This window comes from Aquarana catesbeiana, linkage group LG07, assembly GCF_042186555.1.
Source record: "Aquarana catesbeiana isolate 2022-GZ linkage group LG07, ASM4218655v1, whole genome shotgun sequence".
Classification (NCBI taxonomy): Eukaryota; Metazoa; Chordata; class Amphibia; order Anura; family Ranidae; genus Aquarana; species Aquarana catesbeiana.
The window spans coordinates 109,726,347-109,738,168 of NC_133330.1; the positions used below are offsets into that span (position 1 = coordinate 109,726,347).

At 44.5% G+C, this 11,822-nt stretch overlaps 1 protein-coding gene across 3 annotated transcripts in view; it reads left to right on the forward strand.

Moving 5' to 3' along the window:
• TOM1 (target of myb1 membrane trafficking protein) overlaps positions 1–11,822 on the forward strand; it is a 532,535-nt gene that overhangs the window by 309,281 nt on the left and 211,432 nt on the right. The window lies entirely within an intron of this gene.

Consider the following 11,822-nt stretch of genomic DNA (forward strand, 5'->3'; position numbering starts at 1 on the left):
CTATCCTTAAATGGACAGTTTTTTGGCATGATCAGTCATATTTTTAATATCATTGCCAAAATTTCAGGATTTCTGCCTGGGTATGCAAATTTTTTGAGCACAACTGTATCTTGCCTTCTCTTTTCTATCACTTCTATATTGGAAAGACGTGTCGGTAATCTTCCACCATCAGAACACTTGTGTTTGAGCCCAGTGAAACCTCCACCAAACTCTTATGAGCACTGCCTTACCTTATTGATATGACCTATATATATGGAAAGAAGGTCTATCACATTTTTCTTTTTATAGCCAGGACAAGGCTGTCTCCGGTGCAGAAAAAGCTGTCTGTTTGTTCTTCTGGAACTAGGCTCCACTATGAGACACAAGAAAAGAACAAAAACTATAACGTAGGCGGTAATACACCCACTATGGTAATCACTATTGTGCAATACCAGAATCAGCAAAAAAATTGTACAAAAGTCACACAAAAAAATTCCCACAAAGATGCTGTGAACAAAACCTTTCATTAAGGCCAGTGTATTATCAGTGATAACTTAGTGCATATACATTCAAAATAATGTGATAAACACTATTGTGCAATGCCAAAAACAAGGAAAGCAAAAAAAATATTTTTTTTTTAAAAATCGCACAAAAAAAAATTTCACAAAGGTGCTGTGGAAAACTTCCAAAATATTAATACCATTGTTTTATCAGTAATGGCTTAGTGCATATACATATCAAAGATGAAAAGTGCTGTAAAAATATACAAGTTCTTATTCAACTGTAACCATTTCCAAATCCCGGCACTTAAATGATTCCAATCCACCGTGCATCTTTATATGATTCTAAGAAAAAAATGTGCTCCACCACCAATAATGCAAATGCTCACTCACCAGAGCCCAAAAGCCCAATGAACCACAAAGCGCGTGTAATGATTTTATTACAATGTCCCAGCATGGAGTTCCAAGTTTTCTCCTTTCCAGCTCAGATGCTCCTTTCCTTAAATGACGGAGGGACATTTTTCATTAAAGAACTTGTAAAAACTGTCTCTATTTTTTTACCCCATACTCATTCACATGGGGAGGCGGGTTCGGGGGCCCCCCTTTCTTAAAGGAGGCTTCCGGATTCCGATAAGACCCCTGCCCGCAGAACCCCACAACCACTGGCCAGGGTTGTAGGGAAGAGGCCCTTGTCCCCATCAAAATGGGGGCAAGGTGCTTTGGGGCGGGGGCAGAGCCCCCTGCCCCAAAGCACCTGTCACCCATTTGAGGGCACGTGGCCTGGTATGGTTCAGGAGGGGGGCGCTTGCTCGTCCCCTCCCTTTCCTGACCTGCTGGACTGCTTGGTCAGACAAGGGTCTGGTATGGATTTGGGGGGGATCCCACGCGCTTTTTAAATTTTTTTTTTTTTACATTCAGCTGTCAGCAGGAAACCCTGCTGACCGCTGATGACTCATTAGTTGTTAAGCACTCAGGGCCAGCTTCCCGGGTCACTCCTTAGTTAGCAACGTACAATGTGTTTAACCACTTAAGGACCAGGCCTATTTTTCAAACTTGTTTACAAGTTAAAAATATTTTTATTTGCTAGAAAATTTACTAGAACCCCCAAATACATATATATATATATATATATATATATATATATATATATATATATATATATATATATATATATATTAAAATTTTTACAGACACCCTAGAGCAGTGATGGTGAAACTTGGCACCCCAGGTGTTTTGGAACTACATTTCCCATGATGCTCATGCACTCTGCAGTGTAGTTGAGTATCATGGAAAATGTAGTTACAAAACATCTGGGGTGCCATGGTTCGACATCACTGCCCTAGAGAGTAAAATGGTGGTTGTTGCAATACTTTGTCACACCGTATTTGCGCAGCAGTCTTACAAGCGCAATTTTTTGGAAAAAATAAATTTTTTTGAATAAAGAAATAAGACAACAGTAAAGTTAGCCCAATTTTTTTTTATATTGTGAAAGATAATGTTATGCCGAGTAAATTGATACCCAACATGTCATGCTTCAAAATTGCAGCCGCTCATGGAATGGCGACGAACTTTGACCCTTAAAAATCTACATAGGCGACGTTTAAACATTTTTCCAGGTTACCATTTTTGAGTTACAGAGGTGGCCTTTTGCTAGTATTATTGCTCTCGCTTTAACAATCACTGCGATACCTCATGTTTGAACACCGTCATTTTGCGTTTTATTTTCTTGTTTATTTTACTTTATTTTTACACTGTCCTTGTAAAAAAAAAAAAATGGTGTCACTTTTATTCCTATTACAAGGAATGCAGACATCCCTTTGTAATTGAAAAAAAAAAAAGCATGACAGGACCTCTTTAATGTGAGATCTGGGGTCAAAAAGACCTCAGATCTCACATTTACATTTAAAAGCAATAAAAAAAGTGTTTTTTTTATTGTTGTTGTTTTTTTTTTAAATTTCCCCTTTAAGATCATTGGGCGGAAATGACGTTTGACGTTTCCGTACTCCAATGTAATGGAGCCGAGTGGGGGCCATCTTTCCCTCATTCAGCTCCATGCTACTGAGGGGAAAGGATCGTCTCTTCCGCTACTGGCGACAACGGAGTGCTACTTTGAGCTAATACACTAAATATTTTTTTCCTTTAGCATATTTTTTGTTCTTTGTTTTGTTGGTATACTTATACAATTAGATGTAATGCATTTTTGTTTTTTGTGTTTCAGTATTCACATTCTTCTTTGCTGGACCTTCCCATGTCAGCCTACTACAGGTCAGGTCTGACCCCTCCAGGACCACCTTTTTCCTAGCCCATAAAGGAGCTGTCGGACCAGCTCAGCGTTCCTTTTTTGTCCTAGTTTTGGAAGCCTTTTAAAAAAATAAAATAAATATATATATTTATTTTGATTTTAAATGAATAAAGTGCATGGGACGAACTGATGTTTGTCCTGTTCGGGTTCAGCCTCTCCCGGTACAGAAGACCCCCCCGGATGGGCTGTAAATCTCCCAAAGAGGTGGGTTCCCTTGGTGCAGGGACATGCTATACAGTATAAATGACTGTGTTTTGGCAGCTAGAGCAGGCAGTGCTTGTGCTACGGTATAAATGACTGTGTATGGGCAGATAGGAGCAGGCAGCGCTTGTGCCACATTATAAATTACAGTTTATGACATTCCTATATGGATACAGCTGTTTGTTTACCTGTCCCTTGTTGTATCCAGAAATTTGATGGGGTCAGTAGTGCGCCCCTCGTGTCTGAACGGCGCTGAGACGGGCGGATGACGTCACAGCGACAGTACTCGCAACCGCTGGGATGCCATGGCAACCGTCGGGACGCTCAGTGATTCGCGCTGTCTGAAGGGGATGGGTCGCTCAGTCTTTAATTTCTCTGTATTCCCCCTTAAGCGGTATTCGGCTTCCTGCCTCCAGCTCATCAGCTGCTGTTCTGCTCAAGGTAAGCTATCCCTTGGACTGTGGTAGGTTGTCAGCCTGAATTTACCTAGACGGCTCTGTAAACCCCTGTTCTGATGTTCACTCTTTCCTTATAGGTTTATCTGCCTGCTTGTCTGCCTGTGTTGCACTGAAGATCCCATGGAAAAGTGTTTTTTAATTGTTTTTTTTTTTTAATTATTATTTTAAAAGAGAGCACCTCTTCTGTCTTTTGCAGAGAGAAAAGCCCAGTGCGGGATAAACGTCCGCAAAGAGGTTCTATCTGCTGCGCTGTCTCAGAAAAGCGAGAGAAGATTGAGACATGGCAAGTCGCAGAGACATTTGCAGCCGCATGGTCCTTCATGGCCCTGGTATTCCAGGTCGTCCTCTCCCGTGCCTCATTCCAGCCACTTGCACCCGAGCCAAGAGAGGTTGTGCCATTGGAAAGCCTCTAAAAAGAGCAGACGCGGACGCAGGCACAGGAGGCGGTCTTCCTCTTCGTCTAGCTGCTCCTCTCCAAGCCAGATGGAAGATGGAGGCTGTTGGGCTGAAGCCCTTCCGGGGAAGCTGGTATGCACTTCGTGTCTCAAGGAAGCTACACGGGACAACGCGTCTGAGGCTCGTCAGGTGAAATCCTATATTAAATCCGCGGTCAAGGTAGGGTTAAGAGGCGCATCTAAAAAAAGTATCCGACCAGCATCATCTTCTGCGGATTCGGAAATGGAAGCCTAGGTTCATTTTAATCTGGAGGTAGATAGTGACACTGAGTCCTCTGAGGCCAAAGTGGCGCCTGAAATCGCATTCCTTCGATTTTGCATTAGTCCCCCCCTGGTGGAGGCAGTGAAGGAAGCGTTACAGTGGCAGGAGTCCTCCTCTCCTCCGAAAAAACAACGGAAGTACTATCCAGAGCTGAAAAAGTCCTTTCCTTCCTTTCCCTTCATTTTTGAGATCCAGGAGGTACTGGAGGATGAGTGGGCCAGACCAGAGAAAAAGCTCAATATCTATAACAGATTTTCAAAGTTCTATCCGTTTAGTTCAAAGGATGCGGAACTATGGGACACTGCGCCTAGGGTGGATGCCTCTTTGCAGCGATTGGCCCGCCATATCACTCTACTATTACAAGATTCAGTCTCTTTTAGAGATCCCATGGATCGTATCGTGGATATGGGCTGTATTCAGTGGCAGGGGCAGCGTGCAGGCCGGCGTTGGCCCTCACTTCGGTAGCGGCAGCCCTCAAGACATGGGTGTCCGAATTGGATGGTTGTTCGGGGGAGGATCTTGGGGCTGGTGGTTTTTCGCCCTTGCAATTCATTAAGACTGCGGTCAGATTCCTGGCTGAGGCAGCCGTTGATCAGGTCAGGTTGACGGCAAAGATCATGGCTCACTCCGTGACGACTCGAAGAGCGTTGTGGTTAAGACACTGGGAGGCGGATAATTCTTCGAAGCAGAGCCTTTATTCCATTCCTTTCGATGGCAAGCTACTCTTCGGTAAACCCTTGAAGTTGGAGATCCAGTGGGTCTCGGGTGGCAAATCAGGCCTAATTCCGCAGGACAGGAAAAGACAGCGGCAGCCCTTTTGTTTGGCAAGAAGGTCCAGGGAAAATTTCAGAGAAGCAAGTTCCTACAGGCCTGGCAGGCCATTCTCAGGCAATGAAGAGCAACTGGTTCATCCTTTCTGAAAGCCTCCAAGTCCAAACCTAACCAAGCCCCCAAGGACTCTGATAAGGCCTTCTGAAGGTTTCTCCGCCCAAGACCCTCCAGTGGGAGCTAGGCTCGCTCAGTTCACGGGGCTTTGGGCGGACGAGGTTCAGGACGCTTGGGTTTTGTCCATAATTCGAGATGGCTATCGTCTCGAGTTTGGGTCAAGACCCCCGCAGTCCCTGTTTTTGGAAACACGAGTTTCGGCATCTTAAGCAAAGAGGCAGTGCTTGCAGACTTATATAGAAGGATTAACAGCGAGGGCTATCCTCCCAGTTCCAAAGCGAGAACAGGGTTTGGAGGTCTATTCTCCGTTGTTCCTAGTAACAAAAGCTTTAGGAGGGTTCAGGCCGGTATTAGACTTAAAAGCCCTGAATTTCTATATGAGGGTCCCACCTTTCAAAATGGAATGGTTGGAGACAATCATATCCGTGGTGAAGGAAGGAGACTGGATGGCCTCCATCGATCTAGCACACGCCTACTTGCATGTTCCCGTCCATCCAGCTCATTATCGTTTTCTCAGGTTTTCAGTGGAGGGCTCTCCCTTTTAGTTCTGATGCCTCCCGTTCGGCCTCTGCACAGCGCCCCAAACCTTTTCGAAGGTACACTCAGCCGTCATCGCAACTCAGGGTCAGAGACATTCAAATTCTACATTATTTGGACGACCTGTTACTACTAGCCTCTTCAGAACAGCTTCTTCTAGAACACCTGGCCCTCACCTGGGAAACGCTTACTCGGTTTGACTGGCTGATCAACTATCGAAAAAGTCAAATGCAGCCGACCCAGGTTTTAGAATATCTAGGGGTGAAGTTCAACGCTATTCGGGGTCGAGTCTTTCTCCCGCAGAGGAAAATTCGGGACATTCAGATCCAAACCAGGAGAGTCGTGGCCAGCTTGTTTCTTGTGGCAAAAGAATGCATGCGCTATCTCGGGGTTCTATCGGCCACAATCTCGGTAGTCCCATGGGCCAGGTGGCGAAGAAGGAAGTTTCAGTGCTATTTCCTTCTCTATTGAGATCGCCACTCCCTGACCTAGAAGATTCACATCCTGATGCCTATAAGTCATTTCCTGATTTGGTGGACAATTTCTCGCAACCTTGCCCGGGGTGTACCGCTGCGACCTCCGGATCCGGTAGTACTGACTACGTATGCCAATCGTCTGGGTTGGGGAGCTCATTGCCTGGGCCAGAAGGCTCAGGGCTGGTGGCCCCCTCACGTGTCGCAAACCTCAAACTTCCTAGAGTTGGAGGCCGTCCGGCACGCTCTTCTTCTAGGGGTCCGGCAGGTTTAGAAAGGTCGGGCTGTCAAAATACTCTCGGACAACAAGACCGCTGTTGCTTTCGTGTCCCTTCAAGGGGGCACCAGGAGTCGTGCCCTTCAAGTCGCATGCAGGATATTTCTGTGGGAAGAGAGAAATCTGGTATCCCTGACGGCAGCCTACCTCCCAGGGCCCGAAAATGTCTTGGCGGACCACCTAAGCCGCAACTTTTTGGACCACAGTGAATGGCGCTTGAACCCGAAATACCTACAAAGGATCTTCAAAGCCTGGGGGTTACCTGCAATAGACCTCATGGCATTGGGGAAGAACTCCCAGCTTCCTCTCTTCTTTTCCCGAACATACCATCCACAAGCTTACGGCCAGGATGCTCTGTCCAAACCATGGGACTTTCCCCTGGTGTATGTGTTCCCTCTACTTCCTTTTGATCCTGAAGGTCCTATTGAAGATCTACAGAGAGAGGGTCACGGCCATAGCGATTCTACCATTTTGGCCCAGAAGACCATGGTTCCCGCTGGTGTGGAGGATGAAGATGTGCCAGCTGATCCCACTGCCCCTTGTCGGGATCTCCTGCTTCAGAACGGAATAGGTCATCCAAGTCCCGGGAGACTGAAGCTAATGGCGTGGTAGTTGAGAGGAGATCTTTGAAGGATTTGGGCCCCTCAGAACGAGTGCTGAGTACTTTATTGCAGGTTCGTAAAAAGTCTACAAATTCAACCTATTACCGAGTGTGGAAGGCTTTCCGGCGCATCGCTGCAGAGGGGCTGGGAGTTCGAGTCCCCTTCAGTCTCTAACATTTTGGAATTACTCCAGCAGGGACTGAATGATGGTTTAGCCTATAACTCTTTGAAGGTCCAGGTTTCTGCCCTCTCAGCCATGACGAATTCTAGATGGGCATTAGATCCTGTTGTCTGCTTTCTGAAGGCAGCCATAAAAATCAGACCTCCCCTAAAATCCTACTTTCCCAAATGGGACCTGACTCTGGTCCTGAAAGCCTTGCTGGCTCCTTCTTTTGATCCAACATCTTCATGCTCATTATTTCATTTAACCTATAGACAGTGTTTTTGACAGCCATTCCCTCCGCCAGAAGGGTCTTCGAATTATGCGCCTTTTCTTCCAAGGAGCCTTTTTGTGTGATTTTTTCCTGATAAGATTGTTCTCAGACCAGTGCCTAGCTTCCTACCAAAGGTCTCTACTGCTTTTCACATGAATTGGGAAACTATCCTGCCAGCCTGCACCGTGGATTCATTGTAAGATTATTGGAAGAGGCTAGACTTTGTCTCTTTTGTTTCGACTTACCTGGAGCGGACTGAGGATTTTCGCAAACAAGACCAGCTTTTCATCTTTCCATATGACATTCTCCCAATCCTCTTCTGGATCATCCAAATGCTCTCTAGCAAACCTCGGATGGGATCAGACATGTACTGGCTCAAGCAGGGGGACACGTCTGGCACTTCAGGATCTGAGTCCCTGGTGGCGTAGTATGTTACAGATGGTAGCCTTTGTTTCGTTGGTCCCAGCTCTCTGCAGGTCATTCACTAGATCCCCCCGTGTGGTTCTGGGGTTTTTGCTTACCGTTCTTGTGATCATTTTGACCCCACGGGTGAAATCTTGCGTGGAGCCCCAGATCGAGGGAGATTATCAGTGGTCTTGTATGTCTTTCATTTTCTAATTATTGCTCCCACAGTTGATTTCTTCACACCAAACTGCTTGCCTATTGCAGATTGAGTCTTCCCAGCCTGGTGCAGGTCTGCAATTTTGTTTCTGGCGTCCTTCGACAACTCTTTGGTCTTCACCATAGTGGAGTTTGGAGTGTGACTGTTTGAGGTTGTAGACGGGTGTCTTTTATACTGATAACAAGTTCAAACAGGTGCCATTAATACAGGTAACAAGTGGAGGACAGAGGCGCCTCTTAAAGAAGAAGATGCAGGTTTGTGGGAGCCAGAAATCTTGCTTGTTTGTAGGTGACCAAATACTTATTTTCCACCATAATTTGCAAATAAATTCTTTCAAAAATCAGACAATGTGATTGTCTGGATTTGTTTCCACATTTTGTCTCATATAGTTGAGGTATACCTATGATGACAATTACAGGCTTCTCTCATCTTTTTAAGTGGGCGAACTTGCACAATTGGTGGCTGACTAAATACTTTTTTGCCCCACTGTACATCCTGTAGAAGGCTGACATGGGGAGGTCCAGGAGTAAGGAAAATTGTTATCCATACTTACCGTAATTTTCCTATCCTCCCCATGTCAGCCGGGGATTCCTGCCCTATCTTCCGTCGCGAGGAGGGGTGTTTTTGAACGCTGAGCTGGTCCGACAGTCGCCCTTTATGGGCTAGGAAAAAGGTGGTCCTGGAGGTGGCGGATCTGACCCGTAGTAGGCTGACATGAGGAAGATCCAGGAAAGGAAAATTATGGTAAGTTTGGATAACAATTTTCCTTAATAGTGTGTTCCAGCCTCAGTCCAAAACACAGAGCTTGTTTTTTCTCTGATATCTTCCCTCTACTATCTGCATGAGTCAGTGAGAAGACTTTAAAGCTGCACTTCACTCTCCCAAACAACATTGGCTATTTTTAATCCTTATGCTGTTAGCATTAGTAATTGTATAGAAAGGTACAGTTGTGCATGTAAGTTTACATACCCTGGCAGAATTTATGATTTTTTTGGCCATTTTTCAGAGAATTTGAATGATAACACAATAACATTTCTTTCACTCATGGTTAGTGTTTGGCTGAAGCCATTTATTATCAATCAACTGTTTACTCTTTTTTTTATTTATGACAACAGAAACTACCTAAATGACAATGATCAAAAGTTTAATTACCCCAGTTCTTAATAGCGTGTATTGCCAGCTTTATCATCAATGAGAGCTTGAAGTCTTTTGTGGTATTTGTGGATGGGGCTCTTTATCTTCTCAGATGATAAAGCTGCCCATTCCTCTTAGCAAAAAGCCTCCAGTTCCTGTAAATTCTTGGGCTGTCTTGCATAAACTGCCTGTTTGAGATCTCCCCAGAGTGGCTCAATAATATTGAAAATAATAAAAAATAAAAAATGAAGAAATAGCGGGACTTTTTATATAAACACACGGGAGCAGAAATAAAATTGATAGCTTTTAATAAAATCAAAGGGTTATAGAGTTTCTGTATTCAAATAATTCAATGCATGATGCTATATATGAAACTATTCGTACAACTACTACAATTCATTGAAACCAGAAGAGATATACATACATATTCCAACAAGGAATCAATACATAATACATAGTATAAAAATCGTTTGGAGCATGATTACATGATTAAATGGAAAAAATATGAAAAACAAAGAAAAAGGGGGGGTATTGTAGGGGGAAAAAAAACAATTAATATGGAACGGCCTGATCAGATGCATCAATGTGTACACTAGGTTGTTGTTGGCTCTACGCGTTTCAAGGTATTTGACCTATCATCAGGAGCAAGGAACCGTAGTGATAATCTAAAAAATGAAGGAAAAATATTTATTCGAAAGGAAAAAGAAGAAAAAGAGACGGGGGGAAAAAAGAAAGAAAAAAGCTCAGAACAGGCAGGAAGGGTCTTCCCTGATGGACCCGAACTGCCCGTACACTTACATGTGTGGTCCACACAGTGGCGGTGCGGCCATGAAACACCCAGGCCAAACCAAGTATGCCATGCTCGGGAGCTGAGGGGGCACGCCGCAGCGGGCAAAACACAGGAATGGACGACGCCCCGCAGGAATAACAATGTAGAGAGTAATGGAACAAGAGAGCCAAATCTATAAGGAAAAGAAAGTTATGTTGCTGTGGAGTGAACGTGAGGCAAAAGTGAAAAGAAAGAGGTAGAGAGAGAAAGATGTAGAGCACAGGAGGGAATTAAAGCCGCCGGTGGGACCATGACTGGTTTGGTTCCTGGGTTGTCGGCGTTCTCCCCTTCTCTCCCTATTTGTGGCCCAGCGTCTGACGTTGGGGACATGGTTGCGGGGGCTTGGCAGTTTTGGACCTCATCCCCGCATGAATTCCGCACTCCGTTTGGTATACACCTATTATCACCCACCACCCATGCATCCATGCATTTCTGGTTGGACTTTCTGGTTATCAGGTACACATTCCCTCCTACCACCATTTGACTTTCAAACCGAGTCCCATTTCCCCTTCATCACTTTCCTGGCTTTCAGTTTTTCCCTTTTTTCTTCTCACTCCCGCTTTTCCTTCTCTCCCTTTCTCCCCCTTCCTGTTCCTCACCATTTGCCCCTCTCAAATCACCCTGCTAATTCTTTCCCCTCTCCCTTTCTTTTTTCAGCTTCCTTTTTCCTTTCACTCTTTTCATATCTTCACACCTTTTCTTCATTCACACCAATCCTCTTCACCCCCTTTTATTCCCTCCTGTGCTCTACATCTTTCTCTCTCTACCTCTTTCTTTTCACTTTTGCCTCACGTTCACTCCACAGCAACATAACTTTCTTTTCCTTATAGATTTGGCTCTCTTGTTCCATTACTCTCTACATTGTTATTCCTGCGGGGCGTCGTCCATTCCTGTGTTTTGCCCGCTGCGGCGTGCCCCCTCAGCTCCCGAGCATGGCATACTTGGTTTGGCCTGGGTGTTTCATGGCCGCATCGCCACTGTGTGGACCACACATGTAAGTGTACGGGCAGTTCGGGTCCATCAGGGAAGACCCTTCCTGCCTGTTCTGAGCTTTTTTCTTTTTTCCCCCGTCTCTTTTTCTTTTTCTTTTTCTTCTTTTTCCTTTCGAATAAATATTTTTCCTTCATTTTTTAGATTATCACTACGGTTCCTTGCTCCTGATGATAGGTCAAATACCTTGAAACGCGTAGAGCCAACAACAACCTAGTGTACACATTGATGCATCTGATCAGGCCGTTCCATATTAATTGTTTTTTTTCCCCCCTACAATACCCCCCCTTTTTCTTTGTTTTTCATATTTTTTCCATTTAATCATGTAATCATGCTCCAAATGTTTTTTATACTATGTATTATGTATTGATTCCTTGTTGGAATATGTATGTATATCTCTTCTGGTTTCAATGAATTGTAGTAGTTGTACGAATAGTTTCATATATAGCATCATGCATTGAATTATTTGAATACAGAAACTCTATAACCATTTGATTTTATTAAAAGCTATCAATTTTATTTCTGCTCCCGTGTGTTTATATAAAAAGTCCCGCTATTTCTTCATTTTTTTATTTTTTATTATTTTCATCCAACCGGGATGGAGGGGGGGACCTGAGCGGCACCCCTATACCTCATATAAAGTCCCACTTTTTCCCTCATTTTCCTCCCTCTTATCAATAATATTGAGGCCAGGAGACTGAGATGGGCACTCCAGAACCTTCACTATTCTGCTGTAGCCAATGACAGGTCAACTTGGCCTTGTGTTTTGGATCATTGTCATGTTGGAATGTCCAAGTACGTCCTAGCTGATGAATGCAAATG